Raw genomic sequence first — 23303 nt, forward strand, 5'->3', positions numbered from 1 at the left:
AAAAATGAAGAGAGAGACAATATGTAAAAACAATTCTGAATAAGAATTTTCCAGAATTTAGGTGTAGGAGCCTAAATATCTCAAGAAAGATAAAAAGAATTGGATGTATGCATCAACATTGAAGTAAAACTGAAGAATCTTAAAATCAAAGATAACATCTGAAAAATAACAGAGAATAAAGAGATTAACCACAGAGGATAACAATTAGAATAACTTTACACTTAATCAACAGCAACAAAAGAGGATGGTGGACAGTGGAATTACAGTGTCAAAACACCTAGAGAAAATAGATACCTACTAAAATTTTATTCACAGATAAGGGCAAGATTGGGGCACCTGGGTGGTTAGGCATCCAACTCTTGATTTTGGCTCAAGTCATGATCTCAGGGTTGAAAATGAGTCCCATGTCAGGTTCTGTGCTCAGCACAGAGCCTGCTTGGGTTTTTTTTTCTCCCTCTACTCCTCTCCCACCAAGTGCTCTCTTTAAAAAAAAAAGTAAACAAAAAAATAAATAAAACGTTAACATATACAGATGGGGGGTGATTGGAGACAAAGATGTAAGTCATTGTTTTATATAAAGGAAGGTAAAGAGACACTTTAACTTAAAAAAGATATTCTTTAACTTTATACTTTATTATGTCAAATATCAGTATTAAAATTTTGAAGGTAATCAGAGGCTGCTGGGAAGATGGTGGAAGTAGGAGGATCCTGGGCTCACCTCTTGAGCATGCATGGCTACCTAGAGAACACCCATATAAGCATAAATAACTCAGAAAGTGACCCGAAGACTGGCAGAACAGACTCTCTGCAGCCCAATATAGACAAGAGGCCCCTCCTAATCACTCTTGGCAAGATCCCATCAAAGCAGTCCCACAAGCCTGGCAGCATGCACACAGCCCAGACAAGGACCAGCACCACTCCAAAGTGAGTCCTGCTCAAGGGAGAGGGGAAAATAACCACATACCAGTCTGACAAGACCCTAGCAGTGGGCTGGGGGCAGGCAGTTGGTCTGACTACAGGCCTCACCCACCAACAAAAACTTTTCAGTGGACATCACAAGGAAATGGCCTGCAGTTTGGTGCTACTTCATCTCTGGGAAACACCTGGAAAATATTCTGGCAAACAACTCAAGCCCAAGATAGCTCTGGACCAGCCCGCTAACACCACAGGCACTAAACTCTGCTCATAACAGGCAGAGAGCCACTGCAGACTGGACTGAAGGCAAACACACTTCTGCCACAACAGTAGGATACCCCTGTAGCAACACACATAGGAGATACCCCTGAAGCACCATTTTCTGGTGAAAAGCAGACATTGCACAGTGGGGCTCTACTGGACCTCTTCTTCATAAAGCTACTACTTTCAAGTGCAGGAGATATAGCTGACTTTCCTAATATAGAGAAATAGACACAGCAATAGACAAAAGGGGGAGACAGAGGACTATGTCGCAAATGAAAGAGTGGAAAAAAATCATAGCAAGAGACTAAAGAAAATGGAGATAAGTACTATGTCTGATAGCAAATTTAAAGTAATGCTCATGAAGATATTCACTAGAATTGAGAAAGACGTGCAAGACCTCCATAAGACTCTTCACCAAGAGATAGGAGACCTAAAAAAAGAAAAAATTAGAGGCATTGAACTACTAAATGAAAATAAAAACAGATAACCTAGAACAAATAACAAACAAGAGAAAGTAGAAGAATGGATCAACAACCTGGAGGACAGAGTAATGGGAAGTAATCGAGCTGAACTGATAAGAGGGAAAAACATACGCAAAATAAGAATAGATCCAGGCAACTCAGCCATACTGTCAAGTATAACAATCACATGACAGGGATCCCAGAAGGAGAAGAGTGAGAAAGGGGGCAGAAGATTTATTTGAAGAAATAATAGCTGAAAACTTCCTGAATCTGGGAAAAGAAAGAGAAATCCAGGTCCAGGAGGCCCAGAGAACCCCCAATAAAACCAACCCAAAGAGGTCTGCACCAAGACACAAAGTAAATAAGATGGCCAAGAGAAGTGATAAAGAGAGAATTAAAAGCAGTAAGAGAAAGGAAAGCAGTTACATACAAGGGAAACACCATAAGGCCATCAGTAGGTTTTTCAGTAGAGACTTCGTAGGTCTGAAGGGAGTGGCATGGTATATTCAAAGTCCTAAATGGAAAAAACTACAGCCAAGAATACTCTAATCCAGCAAAGGTTTCATTCAGAATAGGAGAGATAGAGTTTCCCAGAAAAACAGAAGTTAAAAGCAAAACCAACCATGTCCCTGTCACACACAATGCCATCAGCCTGTGGGTCCCAAATTCACAGTCCAGCTGCCCTCCTGCCTGAGTCAGCATGCACAGCCTGCCACCTGCTCTGTGCCAAGTTAACAACTACAGACTGACAAGGACTCAAACTGACACTCTTCCCCTCAAATTCCAGCCCCTGCGCTCAAGTTCATACATAATAGTGGGCACAATTACAACAGCAGAATGAAACAACCCAAATAATGACACGAATTCTATGGAATACATAAGGGATAAAAAGAGTGTGCTAAGCTGAGAACATCTCCAACAAACACATCAAATAACAATATATACAGTATGATTCTGATTAGTGAAAGTAATAAACCCAGGAAAAATAAAACAAGACAAAATCAGGCAGGGAAACAAATCATAAGAGACTCTTAATCATAGAAAACAAATTGAGGGTTACTGGAGGGGAGGGGGTGAGAGGATGTGGTAATGGTGATAGACAGTAAGGAGGGCACTGGAGGAAATGAGCACTGGATATTATATAAGACTGATGAATCACTGAACTCTTCTTTTTTTTAAATTTTAAATTTTTTTTTAATAAACATATAATATATTTTTATCCCCCAGGGTACAGGTCTGTGAATCGCCAGGTTTACACACTTCACAGCACTCACCACAGCACATACCCTCCCTAATGTCCATAACCCCACCCCCCTTCTCCAGCCCCCCTCCCCCCAGCAACCCTCAGTTTGTTTTGTGAGATTAAGAGTCACTTATGGTTTGTCTCCCTCCCAATCCCATCTTGTTTCATTGATTCTTCTCCTACCCACTTAAGCCCCCATGTTGCATCACCACTTCCTCATATCAGGAAGATCATATGATAGCTGTCTTTCTCCGCTTGACTTATTTCGCTAAGCATGATATGCTCTAGTTCCATCCACGTTGTCGCAAATGGCAAGATTTCATTTCTTTTGATGGCTGCATAATATTGCATTGTGTATATATACCACATCTTCTTGATCCATTCATCTGTTGATGGACATCTAGGTTCTTTCTATAGTTGGCTATTGTGGACATTGCTGCTATAAACATTCGGGTGCACATGCCCCTTCAGATCACTACGTTTGTATCTTTAGGGTAAATACCCAGTAGTGCAATGGCTGGGTCATAGGGCAGTTCTATTTTCAACATTTTGAGGAACCTCCATGCTCTTTTCCAGAGTGGTTGAACCAGCTTGCATTCCCACCAACAGTACAGGAGGGTTCCCCTTTCTCCGCATCCTCGCCAGCATCTGTCATTTCCTGACTTGTTCATTTTAGCCATTCTGACTGGTGTGAGGTGATATCTCATTGTGGTTTTGATTTGTATTTCCCTGATGCCGAGTGATATGGAGCACTTTTTCATGTGTCTGTTGGCCATCTGGATGTCTTCTTTGCAGAAATGTCTGTTCCTGTCTTCTGCCCATTTCTTGATTGGATTATTTGTTCTTTGAGTGTGGAGTTTGCTAAGTTCTTTATAAATTTTGGACACTAGTCCTTTATCTGATATGTTGTTTGCAAATATCTTCTCCCTTTCTGTCAGTTGTCTTTTGATTTTGTTAACTGTTTCCTTTGCTATGCAAAAGCTTTTGATCTTGATAAAATCCCAATAGTTCATTTTTGCCCTTGCTTCCCTTGCCTTTGGCGTTGTTCCTAGGAAGATGTTGCTGCGGCTGAGGTCGAAGAGGTTGCTGCCTGTGTTCTCCTTAAGGATTTTGATGGATTCCTTTCTCACATTGAGGTCCTTCATCCATTTTGAGTCTATTTTTGTGTGTGGTGTAAGGAAATGGTCCAATTTCATTTGTCTGCATGTGGCTGTCCAATTTTCCCAGCACCATTTATTGAAGAGGCTGTCTTTTTTCCATTGGACATTCTTTCCTGCTTTGTCAAAGATTAGTTGACCATAGAGTTGAGGGTCTATTTCTGGGCTTTCTATTCTGTTCCATTGATCTATGTGTATGTTTTTGTGCCAGTACCATGCTGTCTTGATGATGACAGCTTTGTAATAGGGCTTGAAGTCCGGAATTGTGATGCCACCAACGTTGGCTTTCTTTTTCAAAATCCCTTTGGCTATTCGAGGTCTTTTCTGGTTCCATATAAATTTTAGAATTATTTGTTCCATTTCTTTGAAAAAGATGGATGGTACTTTGATAGGAATTGCATTAAATGTGTAGATTGTTTTAGGTAGCATAGACATTTTCACAATATTTATTCTTCCAATCCAGGAGCATGGAAGATTTTTCCATTTCTTTGTGTCTTCCTCAATTTCTTTCATGAGTACTTTATAGTTTTCTGAGTATAGATTCTTTGCCTCTTTGGTTAGGTTTATTCCTAGGTATCTTATGGTTTTGGGTGCAATTGTAAATGGGATTGACTCCTTAATTTCTCTTTCTTCTGTCTTGCTGTTGGTATAGAGAAATGCAACTGATTTCTATACATTGATTTTATATCCTGACACTTTACTGAATTCCTATACAAGTTCTAGCAGTTTTGGAGTGGAGTCTTTTGGGTTTTCCACATATAGTATCATATCATCTGTGAAGAGTGATAGTTTGACTTCTTCTTTGCCAATCTGGATGCCTTTAATTTCCTTTTGTTGTCTGATTGCTGAGGCTAGGACCTCTAGTACTATGTTGAATAGCAGTGGTGATAATGGACATCCCTGCCGTGTTCCTGACCTTAGCGGAAAAGTTTTCAATTTTTCTCCATTGAGAATGATATTTGCAGTGGGTTTTTCATAGATGGCTTTGATGATATTGAGGTATGTGCCCTCTATCCCTACACTTTGAAGAGTTTTGATCAGGAAGGGATGCTGTACTTTGTCAAATGCTTTTTCAGCATCTATTGAGAGTATCATATGGTTCTTGTTCTTTCTTTTATTGATGTGTTGTATCACATTGACTGATTTGCGGATGTTGAACCAACCTTGCAGCCCTGGAATAAATCCCACTTGGTCGTGGTGAATAATCCTTTTAATGTACTGTTGAATCCTATTGGCTAGTATTTTGCTGAGTATTTTCGCATCTGTGTTCATCAAGGATATTGGTCTATAGCTCTCTTTTTTGATGGGATCCTTGTCTGGTTTTGGGATCAAGGTGATGCTGGCCTCATAAAATGAGTTTGGAAGTTTTCCTTCCATTTCTATTTTTTGGAACAGTTTCAGGAGAATAGGAATTAGTTCTTCTTTAAATGTTTGGTAGAATTCCCCCAGGAAGCCTTCTGGCCCTGGGCTTTTGTTTGTTTGGAGATTTTTAATGACTGTTTCAATCTCCTTACTGGTTATGGGTCTGTTCAGGCTTTCTATTTCTTCCTGGTTCAGTTGTTGTAGTTTATATGTTTCTAGGAATGCATCCATTTCTTCCAGATTGTCAGATTTGTTGGCATAGAGTTGCTCATAGTATGTTCTTAGAATTGTTTGTATTTCTTTGGTGTTAGTTGTGATCTCTCCTCTTTCATTCATGATTTTATTTATTTGGGTCCTTTCTCTTTTCTTTTTGATAAGTCTGGCCAGGGGTTTATCAATCTTATTAATTCTTTCAAAGAACCAGCTCCTAGTTTCATTGATTTGTTCTATTGTTTTTTTGGTTTCTATTTCATTGATTTCTGCTCTGATCTTTATGATTTCTCTTCTCCTGCTGGGTTTAGGGTTTCTTTCTTGTTCTTTCTCCAGCTCCTTTAGGTGTAGGGTTAGGTTGTGTACCTGAGACCTTTCTTGTTTCTTGAGAAAGGCTTGTACCGCTATATATTTTCCTCTCAGGACTGCCTTTGTTGTGTCCCACAGATTTTGAACCGTTGTGTTTTCATTATCATTTGTTTCCATGATTTTTTTCAATTCTTCTTTAATTTCCTGGTTGACCCATTCATTCTTTAGAAGGATGCTGTTTAGTCTCCACGTACTTGGGTTCTTTCCAAATTTCTTCTTGTGGTTGAGTTCTAGCTTCAGAGCATTGTGGTATGAAAATATGCAGGGAATGATCCCAATCTTTTGATACCGGTTGAGACCTGATTTAGGACCGAGGATGTGATCTATTTGGAGAATGTCCCATGTGCACAAGAGAAGAATGTGTATTCTGTTGCTTTGGGATGAAATGTTCTGAATATATCTGTGATGTCCATCTGGTCCAGTGTGTCATTTAAGGCCTTTATTTCCTTGTTTATCTTTTGCTTCGATGATCTGTCCATTTCAGTGAGGGGAGTGTTAAAGTCCCTTACTATTATTGTATTATTGTTGATGTGTCTCTTTGATTTTGTTATTAATTGGTTTGTATAGTTGGCTGCTCCCACGTTGGGGGCATAGATATTTAAAATTGTTAGATCTTCTTGTTGGACAGACCCTTTGAGTATGATATAGTGTCCTTCCTCATCTCTTATTATAGTCTTTGGCTTAAAATATAATTGATCTGATGTAAGGATTGCCACCCCAGCTTTCTTCTGATGTTCATTAGCATGGTAAATTCTTTTCCACCCCCTCACTTTAAATCTGGAGGTGTCTTCGGGCTTAAAATGAGTTTCTTGTAGGCAATATATAGATGGGTTTTGTTTTTTTATCCATTATGATACCCTGTGTCTTTTGATTGGGGCATTTAGCCTATTAACATTCAGGGTGACTATTGAGAGATATGAATTTAGTGCCATTGTATTGCCTGTAAGGTGACTGTTTCTGTATATTGTCTCTGTTCCTTTCTGATCTACCACTTGTAGGCTCTCTCTTTGCTTAGAGGACCCCTTTCAATATTTCCTGTAGAGTTGGTTTGGTGTTTGGAAATTCTTTCAGTTTTTGTTTGTCCTGAAAGCTTTTAATCTCTCCTTCTATTTTCAATGATAGCCTAGCTGGATATAGTATTCTTGGCTGCATGTTTTTCTTGTTTTGTCCTCTGAATATATCATGCCAGCTCTTTCTGGCCTGCCAGGTCTCTGTGGATAAGTCTGCTGCCAATCTAATATTTTTACCATTGTATGTTACAGACTTCTTTTCCTGGGCTGCTTTCAGAATTTTCTCTTTGTCACTAAGACTTGTAAATTTTACTATTAGGTGACGGGGTGTGGGCCTATTCTTATTGATTTTGAGGGGCGTTCTCTGAACCTCCTGAATTTTGATGCTCGTTTCCTTTGCCACATTGGGGAAATTCTCTCCAATAATTCTCTCCAGTATACCTTCTGCTCCCCTCTCTCTTTCTTCTTCTTCTGGAATCCCAATAATTCTAATGTTGTTTCATCTTATGGTGTCACTTATCTCTCGAATTCTCCCCTTGTGGTCCAGTAGCTGTTTGTCCCTCTTTTGCTCAGCTTCTTTATTCTCTGTCATTTGGTCTTCTATATCACTAATTCTTTCTTCTGCCTCATTTATCCTAGCAGTGAGAGCCTCCATATTTGATTGCACTTCATTAATAGCTTTTTTGATTTCAACTTGGTTAGATTTTAGTTCTTTTATTTCTCTAGAAAGGGCTTTTATATCTCCTGAGAGGGTTTCTCTAAATATCTTCCATGCCTTTTTCGGGGCCGGCTAGAACCTTAAGAATTGTCATTCTGAACTCTAGATCTGACATATTACCAATGTCTGTATTGATTAGGTCCCTAGCCTTCGGTACTGCCTCTTGTTCTTTTTTTTGTGTTGAATTTTTCCGTCTTGTCATTTTGTCCAGATAAGAGTATATGAAGGAGCAAGTAAAATACTAAAAGGGTGGCAACAACCCCAGGAAAATATGCTTTAACCAAATCAGAAGAGATCCCAAATCGTGAGGGGAGAGAAAGGGGATAAAAAGAGGTTCAGAAAGAAAAAAAGAAAAGAAAAGAAAAGAAACAATTAAAAAAATGAAAACAAATAAAGAAAAAGTATAAAAAAGAAAAAATATCTATTAGATAAACTAAAAATCATTAAAAAAGAAAAGGGTAAAAGTTAAAAAAATTTTAGCAGAAGAAGAGAAAAAAAATTGAAAGAGAAAATGAATTAAATTAACTGCAAGACTAAGGAATCATGGGGAAGAAGCCATGAGTTCCGTGCTTTGTTTTCTCCTCCTCTGGAATTCTGCTGCTCTCCTTGGTATTGAAACTGCGCTCCTTGGTAGGTGAACTTGGTCTTGGCTGGATTTCTTGTTGATCTTCTGGGGGAGGGGCCTGGTGTAGTGATTCTCAAGTGTCTTTGCCCCAGGCGGAATTGCACCCCCCTTACCAGGGGCCGGGCTGAGTAACCCCCTCAGGTTTGCTTTCAGGAGCTTTTTTTCCCTGAGCGCTTTCCATAGAGTTCGAGAATGGGAATACAAATGGCGGCCTCCTGGTCTCCGGCCTGGAGGACCCGAGAGCCCAGGGCCCAACTCCTCAGTGCACCCTCAGAGAACAGCGTCCAGTAACTCCTGTCTGCCTGACCTCCGGCCGCGCTCCGAGCCCACCGAGCCTGCGACCGCTTCAAGGAAACCCCGAGCTGCAAGTTTACTGTCGGCTCTGTCTCTGTAGCCGGCTTTCCTGTTCCAATACCCGCAAGCTCTGCGACACTCAGACACCCCTGATCCTTCTGTGACCCTGCGGGACCTGAGGGCACGCTGACCCCACGTGGGCTTCACCCCGGTTTAGCCTCTGGAGCGATGTCCCTCAGCGAAACAGACTTTTAAAAGTCCTGATTTTGTGCGCAGTTGCTCCGCCGCCTGCCGCGAGCCGGCCCCTCCCCCCGGGGTCTATCTTCCCGTCGCTTTGGATTCACTTCTCCGCCGGTCCTACCTTTCAGAAAGTGGTTGTTTTTCTGTTTCTAGAATTGCTGTTCTTCTCTTTGATCTGCTGATGGATTTGCAGGTGTTTGCAATCTTTAGATAAGCTATCTAGCTGATCTCCTGCTAGCTGAAGTAGTCTCAGCCTGCTACTTCTCCATCCTCTTGACTCCTCTCTGAACTCTACTTCTGAAACTAATAATACACTATATGTTAATTAATTAAATTGAAATTAAAAAAAGAACCTCCCCAAATAAATAAAACTTTGAAGGTAGCTCTAAGAATAGAAATTGAGTGTATAATTTTAAAACAGTTTGACAAAAAAGAAATAAAAAGCAATTTATTAGAAGGTAACAGAGGAGAAAACAGAAGCATTAACAAAATAGCAAATGTGGAAAGCCCCCCAAAAGGTGTTCAAAATTAATTCAAACATATCAGAAATCACCAAAATGTAATGGACTAACCATATTAGTTAAAGGCAGAAATTATCAGATTGGATTGAAAAACTATGGTCATATGCTTTTTAGAAGACACACTTTTAAAACACAAGGACACAGGTGAGGCATATGCAGAATTTCTATAGTTTCCCTTTGCACTGCTAGGATCCAATCTGTCACCACATTAAGTCCACTCTGTTCTGTCACTGATTCTTCAAGGTACATGATCCCTAAAAAAAGATTTACAACAGGAGGATTAGTGGGACAAACTATAGTGCTCACTACTATAGTTGACTCTGATGTTGTAATTATAATTTACCATCTTTCATTCATTCAGAATTTCCCATCTGCTGAGCCTCATCCAGAACTTCTGCTGGCCTTGATTCCTTGCCCTGGGGGGCAACCCAGACTTTCAACCTTAAGGGAACTGGGTCCCTAATTACCTTGTTCTTGTAAGGCCATGATTGCTGCAATTGCCTTGTTTTGTTTTGTTATCACTTGTCATGGAAGCATGAAATTCTGGACAAACTCCATCCTGCTCCTATAATGTAGCAGCACTTCTCTTTCTTTATGATAATCAGGGTTACTTACTCCTGCCAGTATAAATCCCTTTGTGCCTAGAGGTCAAAGAATGAAGGACTCAAAAGGACCAAAAGACAATCATAGCTTTAGGTTCATTGGAATACATTATGGTGTCCCTTAATAAAAACATTTCATCCCTGAACCTCGGAACCCCTAACCATAAGGGACCAAAGTTGTGGGGAAGGCTAAAGTATAGAATTCCCAAAGAGGTCATAGCATTGGTGGCAAAAAAAAAACAAAACCAGTCTTATTTCCAGCTCTTGGCTCCTGGGCCAATGTATTTTGAGTTGTGGGACATAGTACTCTATAGAATTTGAAAACTGCTATTCAAGAGTGGCCACAGCTAGAGCAGCCTTGGTAAGAGAGAGCCCATGACTTTGAGCTATATATAGCATCCATCTTTGCCACTTGACAAGATGGTTTATGGGCCTATTGTATAATCACTGGCATGGCCAAAGATAGTTTGACTAACACCCATTAGATGAGTCATTCTATCAACCTAGTTATTCACTGCCTCCTCTGGTGGCTCTCTGAGGAGCATTAAATGTGACACAAATACCTTCACACTGTATGACCACTCCCATAGGTTGATCTAAATACCTCTTCTTCAAATCTCTTTGTTTCTGATCTTCCAGTCTTCTTCCTCCAGGCCTCTGATTATCCATACAAGACTTTTTACCATTTCCCAGGAGTCTATATATAGCCTTACCTCAGTTCCTACCCATAAAATTGATGACTATATGTGCTGCTTGAAGCTCTCCCCAGTGGGTGGGATTCGTCTACTTCTATATTTTGGAGTCACCTGTAAATAGGTTGTAGTGCAGAAGATCATTTTCTGCTTGTCAAACATTTTGAGTCTACACATCCATGAACCAAGCTCAAGTTTTTCTCCTTTTCATTAGCTGCTTGCTGTAAACTTCCTAAGAAGCCATAGGTGAAACTGATGGAGAGACCATGATGGTACAGTGATAGGAGACATTGAATTTGGGCCCTATTTGTACCTTCAGTAAAGCCCTTGTACCTTATAAAGCCAAATATGAAATGTAGCATTTACATTGTATGATAGAATTGTTTGGGAGCTCTGATAATATCTGGCTCTTGATAAGCATCTCTGGTCTCACAGTCATCTGATGTTCTTTTTTTTTTTTTTTAAAGATTTTTTATTTTATTTATTTGTCATAGAGAGAGAAGCGAGAGCAAGCACAGGCAGACAGAGTGGCAGGCAGAGGCAGAGGGAGAAGCAGGCTCCCTGCCAAGCAAGGAGCCCAATGTGGGACTCGATCCCAGGATGCTGGGATCATGACCCGAGCTGAAGGCAGCCGCTTAACCAGCTGAGCCACCCAGGCGTCCCGTCATCTGATGGTCTAAGTCAAGTGTTCAGTCTCTCCTAAGGCTATAGCAAACCAGGAGCTCCTTTTTGAGTGGAAAATAATTCTCTGCTACAGAAATATGAATAGAATTCCTCCAGAATTCTAGAAGCCTGCCTTGAAACTCTTATTTGGGGGCTTGTCAGAGATGCCATGGTCTCCTATCTACCATAGATGTCCCTTACACCATTGAGTTTATTGGGCAGCTTTTACAACAACCCAGACAAGCTATAGAGCCCTCTTAAAACAGGTAAACTTCTAAGTCACCCAATAAATGGATTATAACAGTATAAGTGTGGGCTGTATCTAAAATCCAAGGAACCTACCAAGGCCTGTGCCTTTTCCTTAGTTGTGGGAGATAAAATGTGCAATAACTTAGCCTTTACTTTGGGGAGATGGGATGTCCTATAGTGCCCTATGCCATAAGACTACTAAAAGTTGTTACTGAAGTGGAAGGCCCCATGGTAGACATGTTTTTTTCCAAGATATACGAGTACTTCTGCTCACAAGATCTGATTAATATGATGTATTTAGTGGGGCGCCTGGGTGGCTCAGTTGGTTAAGCAGCTGCTTTCAGCTCAGGTTATGATCCCAGGGTCGTGGGATCAAGCCCTACATCAGGGTTCCTGCTCAGGGAAGAGCCCACTTCTTCCTATTCCTCTGCTTGCTGCTCTGCCTACTTGTGCTCTCCATCTCTCTGTCAAATAAATGAATAAAATCTTTAAAAAAACATGGCATATTTAGTCTAGTGGACCAGTATAATGATGTTCTATGGAAATGTAAAAATGACCAATGTTCCTTTGATTACACTGAGGCAGAAAGGAGGATAATCATAGCCCTGGGGCAAGGAGATCAATATGTATTGCTATTCATCCCAAGTGAATGTGAAATGGAACTCTGAATTGCTTTTGATCTTCCTTTTAGATGGGGATTGAAAAGTACATTTGCTTCACTAATAGCTCTATTGGTGAAGTGTTGATAGATTCTAGTAAGATAGCATATCTGGCATAACAGCTGTGGCTGGATCTGCCACTTGGTTAAGTTTCTGTCATCCACCATGGTCCACCATGATCTATTTTTTGCAGGGAATATAATGGTAAATTAGAGAGGTATATGGTAAAAATCATTACCCCTGCATTCTTTAATTCACCAATGCTAGCACTCTAATTCACCAATCTCTGCCATTCTACTCATGCTACAACACTGATTCTGATTCTTTCTCTTGTCCTGCACGGGCGACAGTTTCAGGTTCTCTCACTAGACCTCTTCTCACAGGATGGATTCCATGTAAGATGGACTTGGGCCAAAACTCCATTATCATCGGATCTTTAAATAACCTCAATCCAACAAGGGAGCCATGATGACATGTTGAGGTTTCTGGTAAGAAGTTCAGATAATTTATTCAATAGCCCTCAATTTTGGGGTGTTCCCTTTTCTTCAGTATGTAATTAGTCTCATAACTGGTTATAGGGTTTTTTGGGGGCAGGGGGTAATATGTATTGTATATACCTCTTCCACCATGGTCCAGCACCCTCAAGATACATTCTTATACTAATCTTCTAGTTCCTCCTGGAGTGTATTATTTAGTTCCTAGAACTCTGATGATGAATAATCTCTTACCTCCCGTGTAAGGGACAGTACATAACCATCAAAACATGCTGAGATCACACCATGATCTTGGCCTACATGTCATGGGTGTTGGGGTGGGGTGGGGGGAGACAGGAAGACAACTATTACTTTGGAAGACATTTGCCTTGGGGAGGACTTTGCATGGTCTCCTGGCAATGGGAAGCTACTCTCCTCTATGAGGGATGGGGAGGAATTTGTGCCAACATACAGGGCTCAGAAAGATGTGTTCTCAAGTCTGAATCCCATGTCTCAGGGTTCCCCTTCTGCTCAACTAGGATTCGGACTTTAGCCCAGGACTTACTGGAGCTGTGGATTCAGTCTTTTTTGTAACTTAGTCATGGTTACAATCAAATACTGGGCTTTTCAGCACAATTTGCCCTCCTGCTGCAGCAGATGAATGTCTCTTTAAATTGTGCCATGGAGATCTTCTAGTTTTCACAATGTGTCCTGAGTCAATGGTGGACTTAACAGCCTGACAGATCCTCTTTCTTCAAGGTAGAAGGACCTAATCAAGTCCACAATCCTTATAATTACAATTGCTTCCATTTCTTTCAAGAGTGGGAGCTATGACATGGTTGTTGGTTCCTTTTCCACTTCTATATCTGCCAGGTCCCTCACAGGCTAGAGTCATTAGTTGTGCTGCTACAAAAACATTCCACTTCCCAGCAGAAATGGGATTCTTTTTCCATCTAGCTGGCTGTAATTTAATTCTAGAATCTCCTCCTGAGGTCTACTTTCTAGGGTCCTTTCCGTCACCTCTTGCTTAGTTTGGGTTTCCGTAAGTGTTGATCTTGTGACTAAAATTTGGGTATAAGTAGTTTACTTAGGAGGTGAGAGAGTGCAGAAGTGAAATAAGTAATGGAGAAAAGGTATAAAAATATGCCAATGAGTGGGTTACCTTTGGCACCACTTAAAGCTCAGTCCCATGGAGGACCCTTTAAGAGGCAGTGTGGCACATTCCTTGGAATTGTCCCACAGCAGGCTAGGAAGTGGAAGTTTTTATCCACTGACTCCCAACCCTTCTTGGGAGAAGGTTGTTCCTGATGTATTAACTCCTCTGTATTTCTGGCCTGCTCTTCATGTGATTCTTTCCAATACTAGAGAAAGTTCTTAGGCAGAGAGACATAAAAAACTATTGGCATGCAGGTGACCTCTTTTGACCACAGCAACCTCCTCACTAGCATCTCCCAAGGCTCCAAGTTGACCATGTCATTGTATGCTTTCAAATCCTTCAGTAACTTTCTACAGTTTATTCTCAGGATAAAGTAACTACTGTTCCCCGAGGGTCAATGAAATACCAGATGTTGCATAAATGCCAGATTTTCTCTTACATTAATACATTTATCTTTACAAGAGCCTCAAATTTTTCATTCCACTGAGGAGAAAACTGAGTCTCAATGAGGTGTGAATGCCTCAGACTAGCACAGAAGCTCCTTCATATTCCAGCCCCTCCCTACTCCTCTTCCCTTCTGAGCCCTCTTGTTTGTCCCACCCACACCAAGTCACTTGCAGTTCCCCAAGCTGACCAATCTTCACACCTCCTACCTTTTTACATGCAGTTTCTTTTGTCTAGAATGCTCTTTCCCTTCCAGATCTTGCAAATACCTTCCTGTACTTCAAGACTCAGCTCAAGTGATACCTCCTCCAGAGAGGTCCTCCTGGCCCTGCCAGGCTGAGTTAGCCCCTCCTTAGTGCTGCCACAGTCTTTATGTTCCTGTAGGACTACTGACCTCTTGGTGTTTCCTCTGCCTGTTGACATGTTTGTGTCTCTGACAGGAGAGTCTGAAATGCTCAGTAGATATTTCCCAGGTGAATGAAAGATCAGCCCAATCATTTAGTTCTTGCTCTTTGCCAACTTGTGTTGTTTTCCCACTTTTTTTACATTCCTAAGTTTTTCTAAGGCCAGGCTGTAGGCATCTGGCGATGGGAATTGGAGGGTGGGGGGAAAGGTAGTGGGCAAAAATCTCTGTTTCTTTAAAAGTCAGTCTTTCGTGGATTGGAAGCCTCAGGAAACATACTGGATCCTCTCATCACTGTATCCCAACACCTAACCCAGGTTGGGCCTAGTGGGAGTGAGATTACATATTGCTGTATAAATGAATGAATAATAAGTATTCTTTATGATGTCCTCATTCACTGTGCTCTGTGCTGTGGAGAGATGAATAAGGCAAACCTGCCATGTTTCTGTCTTCAAACCTAGGTTCCTCCAGAAGCCAGCCCTCAGATAAGTGCTCTTGTTCAAATACCTTATCTGACAGGTGCTTCCAGGAGAGAGGGGAAGTGAGACACGCAGGCAGTGAGCCAGGTGAGAGTGTGTCCCTGAACATGTAACCACAGTGAGCAGCTGGAGCGTCATCGTACAGAGACACTCTGGGAGCCCCAGTGGAGCACATGAGCTTTAGAGTTATCCTGCCCATGGGGTGAGGGAGCTGGGGTATTCAGAATTTTTGTTGGTCAGTGGCTGAAGGCTGTGTGTGTGTGTGTGTGTGAGAGAGAGAGAGAGAGAGAGAGAGAGGTGGGATGGGGGGAGAAATGGGCTCCAGTAGCCAGAGAAGGCCCTTAGGTAAAGCAGTGCATGTGCTGGCGGGTAGAAGGTAGGCAGGAATGGTAAGAGTAAGGGCAGTGGGTGACTGCTGCATCTGGCGGGTGACAGTCACATTACTGTATAGCCAACCTCCAGATGAAAATCCTGAACCAGGACCAGGCAAGCAGTGTGGATGAGAGAAATGTTTGGGTTGAGAGCAGTTGTCTCTCTAAAAGTTGCATACACCTGCCACTTTTCCTCTCCCTCTGACAGAAAGTCGCCACTGGTTTTGACGAAGGTGAGTGTGAGGGTTTTTCAATCCTGACCCACTCCTGTAGTTGTCAGACACCTTCACAAGGGACTGTGGCAGTGTTCCCCACTTCTCAGCACTGGCCACTCAACACCTCACTTCAAGTCTAGTGCTTTGTTTATTCTCTCATTTAACCCTCACAAAATCCCCGGGAGCTTGGTAAGGAAAACAAAGCAGAGAGAAGTTAAATACTCCAGCCAGTACACAATCTAGTGTCAGTTCTGTGCCTTAGCTGACCATATGATTTCTTATCCCGAGTGTCTTCATGAGATGGTGAGCCAGTGGCACCAGGGCGTGTGAGGAATCTCTTAGTGTGAGTAGTGCTTCCCCCCTCTATCACTCACTGAGTGTTGGGCTCTGTCTCCCCGCCTTCTCCACATTTTCCTGCCATCTCTTTTTTTTGGGTACTTCCTGTCCCTCTCTAGGTCTTTCTCCCAGTCTCCTACACTCTCCCACCCGCCATCCCCCAGACCCTCTCGGTTTTCTTCGCCTGTCCTCTGCTGCCCCCGTGTGGCTAGAGTGGGAAAGGTCGCTCCTCCGGCGGACCCCGGCGCACCTGAGCACGCAGTTGGAGGCGAGCGGTGGTGCGTCCAGATGCGTTGCCCGCGCTGGGGACTCGCTTTCTGCATGAGTCTGGCAGAAGGTCTGGGTTGGGCACCGAGCCTTGGACTTGATTCATACGTTGGTCTATCCTGACCTCGTGTTGGTGCGGGGAACAGAAGCTTGCCTTTAACCTCCTTTCTGCGCGAGCCACTCCCCCTCCTCCTCCCCCCTCCCCCCACCTCCAAGGAGTAGGCTTTTCTAGAGCCTCAGCCAGTCCCAAGGAGAGCCTCTGGAATTTCGTGAAATTTTGTGAAATGGTCTTTTGCTAGCCTTTTTCACCCTGTGGACCCTTCCCACACACACCAGGTGCTTCCCTTTTTAATAGCCGCTGTCGTGGTAACGGAAGCTTAAGAACACATTCGCAGAGAAATTCGTTCGCCTTTATGGCACAGTGCCATTGAGCGGCATCCTCAAATACTTTCCTTACACCATCCAGCCCCTTCTCAGAGCTTGGTTATCCTCCCGTCAGGAATCTGATGAACATCCCATTCTTAAATTGTTTTACACGGTTGCACAACATTTAACTCTTTCATGTGCTTAAATATATTTTAAAATTGCACAAGAAATATGTGATCATCATAGAAAGATTAGAGAACACAACAAAGGACTTCCAATTAAAGACGACAGGGTGAAAGAGCACGTTCTTTCCTGAAATTCTGCTAAAATGACAGCAAGGGATTTTATTAAAATATTTAAAACCACAAGGACAAAAAGAACAGGATTGATGACAGCAGTGTTTGGAAGCTGGGTGTAGAGGGCAGACATTAATTCAACAGATGGAATGGAAAACTGGATCTTAAACCTCAGTAGGTGTATGTATATGCAGCTGGATATACCTTGGGAATCCTGAAAAGGCTCAGACACTTCAAGAAGTGGATGGGGCTGGAAACTGAGAGCAGTTAGACCGCCTTGATTCTTCTCCTTGAGGCCACACTACTTCCTCCCCCAACTTGGGGAGAGGACTAGAGCTTTTTTCTTTGGAGAGGATCTGGGCCTGGGGGGAAGGGCATTTGAGGGTGGGAAAATGCGAGATTAAGTGAATGTTGAGTCCCCAACCCAACAGTCCTTTCCCTGCCCCATTCAACTCCTGGAACCCGACAACCAGGCAGATACCTCTAGGTAGGAGACTGGAAGATGAAACCAGGGAAGAAGGGCACCACCTAATGCCTAATGAAATGACCCCAGCAGACCCCCTTCCCCAGGGGCCCGTTGTCGACATCCGACTTATGTGCACACAGCTCCCAATCAGCTTTTGAACTTTTTCTTTTCTTTTCTTTTTTTGGGGGGCCTAATATCAGACTTAGAGAAAAATTGCAAAAATTCCTGTTCTACTCTTCACCAAATTCCCCTAATATTAACATATTATTATTATTATTATTTTTACTAAACATGATGGTCCTTTGCCCCTGAATAATTCAGTGCGTGTTTCTCAAAACCGAGGACATTCTTTTTAACATTGAAATTAACATTGATTCAGGGCTATTATATCTACAGACCTTATTCAGATTTAGCCAACTGTGCCAATAATGTCCTTTAGAGCAGAAAATCCCAGATCATGTGCTGCATTTAGTTGTCATGCCTCTTTAGGCTCCTTTAATCTGAAGCAGTTCCTCAGTCTTTCTTTGCCTTCATGACGTTGACATTTTTTCAAGAGTACAGGACAGGTATTTTGCAGAATGTCCCTCAGTCTGTCTGATGTTTCCTCCTGAGTTAGGCACTGTTGGCAGGACTATCACACAAATGATGTCATGTTAGTGCAAGTATCAGGAGCCATGTAACCTCTGTTTATCCCATTGCCAGTGATGTTAACATTAATTACCTGCTTAACGAGGTGTCTGCCAAGCATCTTCAGTGTAAAATTATTGTTTTCCCTTTGTAATAAATAAATATTTATCATCCACCAGTTTTCAAATCATTGATAATTCTTGCCTGAAACAATTATTATTGTGATGTTCTCTGGGGGTGATTTTATTTTTATTTTTATTTTTTTTTATTTCAGAGAGAGCACACACCCATGAAGTGGGGAGGGGAGGGAAAGAGAGAATCTTTTTCATTTTCTAAAAAATTTATTAACATATAATGTATTATTTGTTTCAAGGGTACAGATCTGTGAATTGTCAGTCTTACACAATTCACAGCACTCACCGTAGCACATGCCCTCCCCAATGCCTGTCACCCAGCCACCCCATCCCTCCCCTGGCTCCAGCAAACTTCAGTTTGTTTCCCGGGATTCCGAATCTCTTATGATTTGTCTCCTTCCCCAGTCCCATCTTGTTTCCTTTTTCTCTCCCTTCCCCCTACTTGGCCCTGCCTCTCAAATTCCTCATATCAGAGAGATCATATAATAATTGCCTTTCTCTGATTGACTTATTTCACTTAGCATAATATCCTCTAGTTCCTTCCACTTCATTGAGGAAAAAGAGAAGCCTAAGCAGGCTCCATGCCCAGCACAGAACCCCACACCCGGCCAGATCTCAGGACCCTGAAATTGTGACCAAAGCCAAAACCAAGAGTGGGACATTTAACCAAATGAGCCACCCAGGTGTCCCTGGGGGTTATTTTGTAATGACACCATTCCTTTTTATATTTATTAGTTGGTTTTCTAGTATAAGGAAGAGCTTTCCCTTCTTGCTGTATATTTATTTATAAAGTTATATGAATGTTGTCTCCTGGATTTTATTTCAATCAATGAATTATAATCTGTTACTATATATATGTATATTATGAAATATTATGCTCAATATATTATACTGTGTGTGCATATTATGCTCAGTTCATTCTAGATTTATCCACTGGAAACCCTTTCCTTCTGGCTCTTGTGTCCATCATTATGTCATTCTTTCTTTCTGTCACAAAGAAATAGTCTGGACTCATCTACGAGTTTCTTTGCCCTAGTTTGGGAATCAGCCGTTTCATCAAGGAATTATGTTCTTTTAGTAATGCCTCACAGAGAGACAGCAAAGGACCATCCAAGAGCTAAGGAGAACATCTAGTAGAAAAGATAGAGACAAAACAAAATAAAACAAATGAACAGCAAAGAGATAAAAGCGATGTGGCAGAAACAGAGACTAGACAGGGAGATAAAAACATTAAAAAAAAATCTAACACACTATCATGAATATTTTCAGAGAATCAAGAGAAGCTATTGAATCCATTAAAGAAGAACAAGATGCCATAAAAAGAATGATTGGGAAAGAAAAAAACTTTTGGATGTTAAATATCCTAGTACATAAATGAAAAAAATCAAACGGTGGTTTATGAGACAAAACCAAAGAGATATTTTGAAAAGTGAGGCAAAAAGACAGAGATGAAAAGTGTAATAGTAAAAATAAGACAAACCAAGCTCCAAATTCTAGAAGGTGGAGGTCCTAGAAAAAGGTCCGTGGTCGGGGGCAGGTGTTGGTAGACACTGGCAACCCCAGCCTTTTTGGAACGAGGGATAGAGCTATATCACTTTGGGTATTTGAAGGCTGCTGGACAGCAGTATGCTGGCAAAGTTTTAACAACTAGAGCTCCAAAAATGTGTGCATGTGTTCATGTCCATAAGTTCATTACACATTTTACTGATATGAGTGACACAATTTACAGTAATAACATAAAATATTCTTTTAAAAAAGATTTTTATTTATTTATTTGACAGAGACACAGCATGAGAGAGAGAGAGAAAGAGCACAAGCAGGGGGTGGGCAGTGGAGGGAGAAGCAGGCTTCCTGCCAAGCACAGAGCCTGATGTGGGGCTCGACGCAGGGCTCGATCCCAGGACCATGGGATCATGACCTGAGCCAAGGCAGATACTTAAAGACTGAGCCACCCAGGCACCCCTACAATATTCTTTATTCTAAATTCTATCTAGCCAATTGATTTTCACAGAATACTCCCACTGATTTTTGCCAAACTCTTATATCCATAACTAACTGATAGCTGTGATTCACACACAATTTGACAAATGGAGTTGCATTCCAATCTTCTTTTTTCCCCATATAAATTTATTGTAATTAAATCTGATACATGTTCTACTGTTAAACTGTTTCTCAAACCTTATATAAGTTTTGTCATTATATTTAAAGCTCTTTCAGCTTTAGCATTACGTATTTTGGAAATTCACCTTTTAAAAATTTCGAGTTTTTATTTAAACTCCAGTTAACTAAGATATAGTGGAATATTGATTTCAGGAATAGAAAGTGATTTAGTGATTCATTACTTATATATATCACCCAGTGCTCATCACAAGTACCATCCTTAATACCCATCATCCATTTAGCCCATCCCCCCTCTGGCATCCCTGTTTATTCTCCAGAGTTAAGTGTCTCTTTTATGGTTTCTCTCTATCTCTCTTTTCCCACTGTGTTCATCTGTTTTGTTTTTTTCAATTCCACCTGTGAGTGAAATCATACGGTTTTGTCTTTCTCTGACTGAGAAATTATTTTGCTTAGTGTGATACTTTCTGGCTCCATCCGAGTAGCATGCCATCATATAGTATTTGTGCTATACAGATACTTAGCTTTAAATCACCTCAAGAGCATAGAGTAGCAAAATGTCATGAAATAATTAGGAAGTAATACATTTTCAGTATGTATCACCTTTGTTTTTCTATACAGCTTATTTAATTGTAAATGGATATAATTTAATTCCTGATAATGGTGTTTAACAACTGGAGAGTAGGAGAGGAGAACAGCAGAGGTCTAGAGGTCATGTTCATCCACATGCGGGTGTAGTCTCTAATCAAGGTCAGAGCTCAGTCTGTGACCTTCCTCTCAGCTTAGTCTTTTCAGGGCTCCATCTGCGGTTAATTTGGGGGCTCAATATATGACCTGAGAAAAGCTGAGTACCTCTCTTGGTTAAGCAGATTGACCCCTGCACTACTGCAGTTTCAAACTCAGACCTCTCCTTTTAGGAGCAGGGGAGCCATCTCACAGGTCCCAAGGCTAAGAAGAGGCTCAGAGTTAATGAGGATGGATCTCCATTCCGCCGCCCAAACCTTCACTTCTGTTTCCTCCTGCCATCTCTACATGTCCCACTAGAGGGCAGCAGAGACTTGACTAAAAAGAAAAATGTCCACGGACCCTTCACCTGGGACCCCATAATCTGAGGGAGGGGAGATTTCCTCCTTCACTTGCACCACTGCCATGGTTCCAGGCTCAGCTTCTAGGGCCATGGAGCCAGACTCTGGAAACTCCACTACCTCTGACCTCTAAACCCTTGCTCCTCCTCAAGCTTGACTCTGTCTCTCTGGCCAAATCATACACTCTGAGAGGTTGGGATGGGGTTGTTGTATTGGGGTGGGGTTGATTGTAGTCCCAGTGCCTGGCATAGAGCCCAGCACTGAGTGGGTGCTTACGAAATGTTCATTGCATCAGTACATAGAGTACATGAAGCAATGTAGTATGTGGGAAAGAACCTGGTTTTAAACATGATTTAAAGTCTTGCTCTAGCTCTATGTCTTTAAGCAAGTCACTTAAACTCTCTTGAGCCTTTGATTCACCATTTGTAAGAGGAAATACTTGGTACCTAACTTGAAGTTCTGCTGTAAGGATTAAATGAAATGACATGAGGATGGACCCAGTATACTCTAGGTGCTCAATAAAAGGAACAATTATTATGATGCAATTTTGAGGTACGTTAAGTAATCCCACGTGGATAAAGGAATAGATGGGAGATGCAAGTGTGATTGCGAGAGGAGGCAATTGAAAGTCATGAAGGAGCCTGAATGCCAAGTTGAAGACATAGGGTTTTCTTCTGCCTAGAATGGGAAACCCCTAAGGGGCTCTTCAGTCTACTTGGTGAGATGAAACCAAGACACAGGAAACCTCTTAGCTCTTTGGCAGTCTCATTTGATTGAGGATCCATTGCACGCATATGCGCGTGCACACACACACACACAGGCACACACAGGTACTTAATTGGGAAATTACTCCAAATTTAGAGAAGAGTTGCAAACATAGTAGAAAGAATACCATATTATTTTTATCTAGAGGCATCTATTGTAAATTGTCACATTGGCTTTATCATCTGCCCCCAACCCTCTTCGCCCCCCTGTAAATTATTATATCTGATCCACTTGAGAGTAAGTTGCATACACTGTGGCCTTTTGCCTCTAAATACTTCCGTGTAGACTCTGGGCGTTCATTCTCTGTTGCTGTGGCTTCTCCGGTTGCTACTCGCTCAACTCACCGTCTGTGGAGCTGGACGCGCACTTGGCTGCAGCCCGCGTGCCCGCGGGATTGGAGAAGCGGCTGGGCATGGCCAGTGCAGCCATCCTGGGCAAACCTGAGGACCGCGTGAACATGACGGTGCCACCGGGTCTGGCCCTGGCTACCAATCACTCCACTGTGCCCAGCGCGCAGCTGCTCATCTCCTCTGTCCGTGTGTGGGCTCCGGGGAAGAGAACTGCGGCTCCAGGGTCCGACTCTTCCGGTTCCTCCCAAGGAGCTGGACCTGGGCCAGGACTGGATCATTACGCGCATTCTCCCAGTGGAGTCCTAGTAGCGAGGCAAAAAGGGACAGTAATGCCTTTTCTGTGATCGGCACGGAGGCATCCAGGACATCTGTGAGCTTTCTGCCCTTTCCAGAGGGGCCTCCTGGGGGCCAGGAGGATATCAGGCAGAGGTGCAGAGGTGACTTTATGCAGTGGTGACTGTGACCTCCCGGTCCTCTTCTTCCTTCACCTTCATGTCGAATAGAGAGAGCTTCCCCTCTGCTCATAAATAAGCAAGCAAACAAATATGTCAGTGTATACTTTTGAAGGATAAGAATATTTTCTCACATGAGCACAGGAGAGCTAACAATTTCAATAATTTCATTGTTGATAAAATGCTATCAATTATTGACTATGTGAGTTGGACTAATGGTCCCCCAAAGACATCCACATCCTAAAT

At 42.0% G+C, this 23303-nt stretch overlaps 1 pseudogene; it reads left to right on the forward strand.

The window, feature by feature from the left end:
* Positions 1–727: 727 nt before the first annotated feature.
* LOC116568210 lies at positions 728–22911 on the forward strand (annotated as a pseudogene).
* Positions 22912–23303: the final 392 nt, after the last annotated feature.

Source organism: Mustela erminea, chromosome 10, assembly GCF_009829155.1.
Source record: "Mustela erminea isolate mMusErm1 chromosome 10, mMusErm1.Pri, whole genome shotgun sequence".
NCBI lineage: Eukaryota > Metazoa > Chordata > Mammalia > Carnivora > Mustelidae > Mustela > Mustela erminea.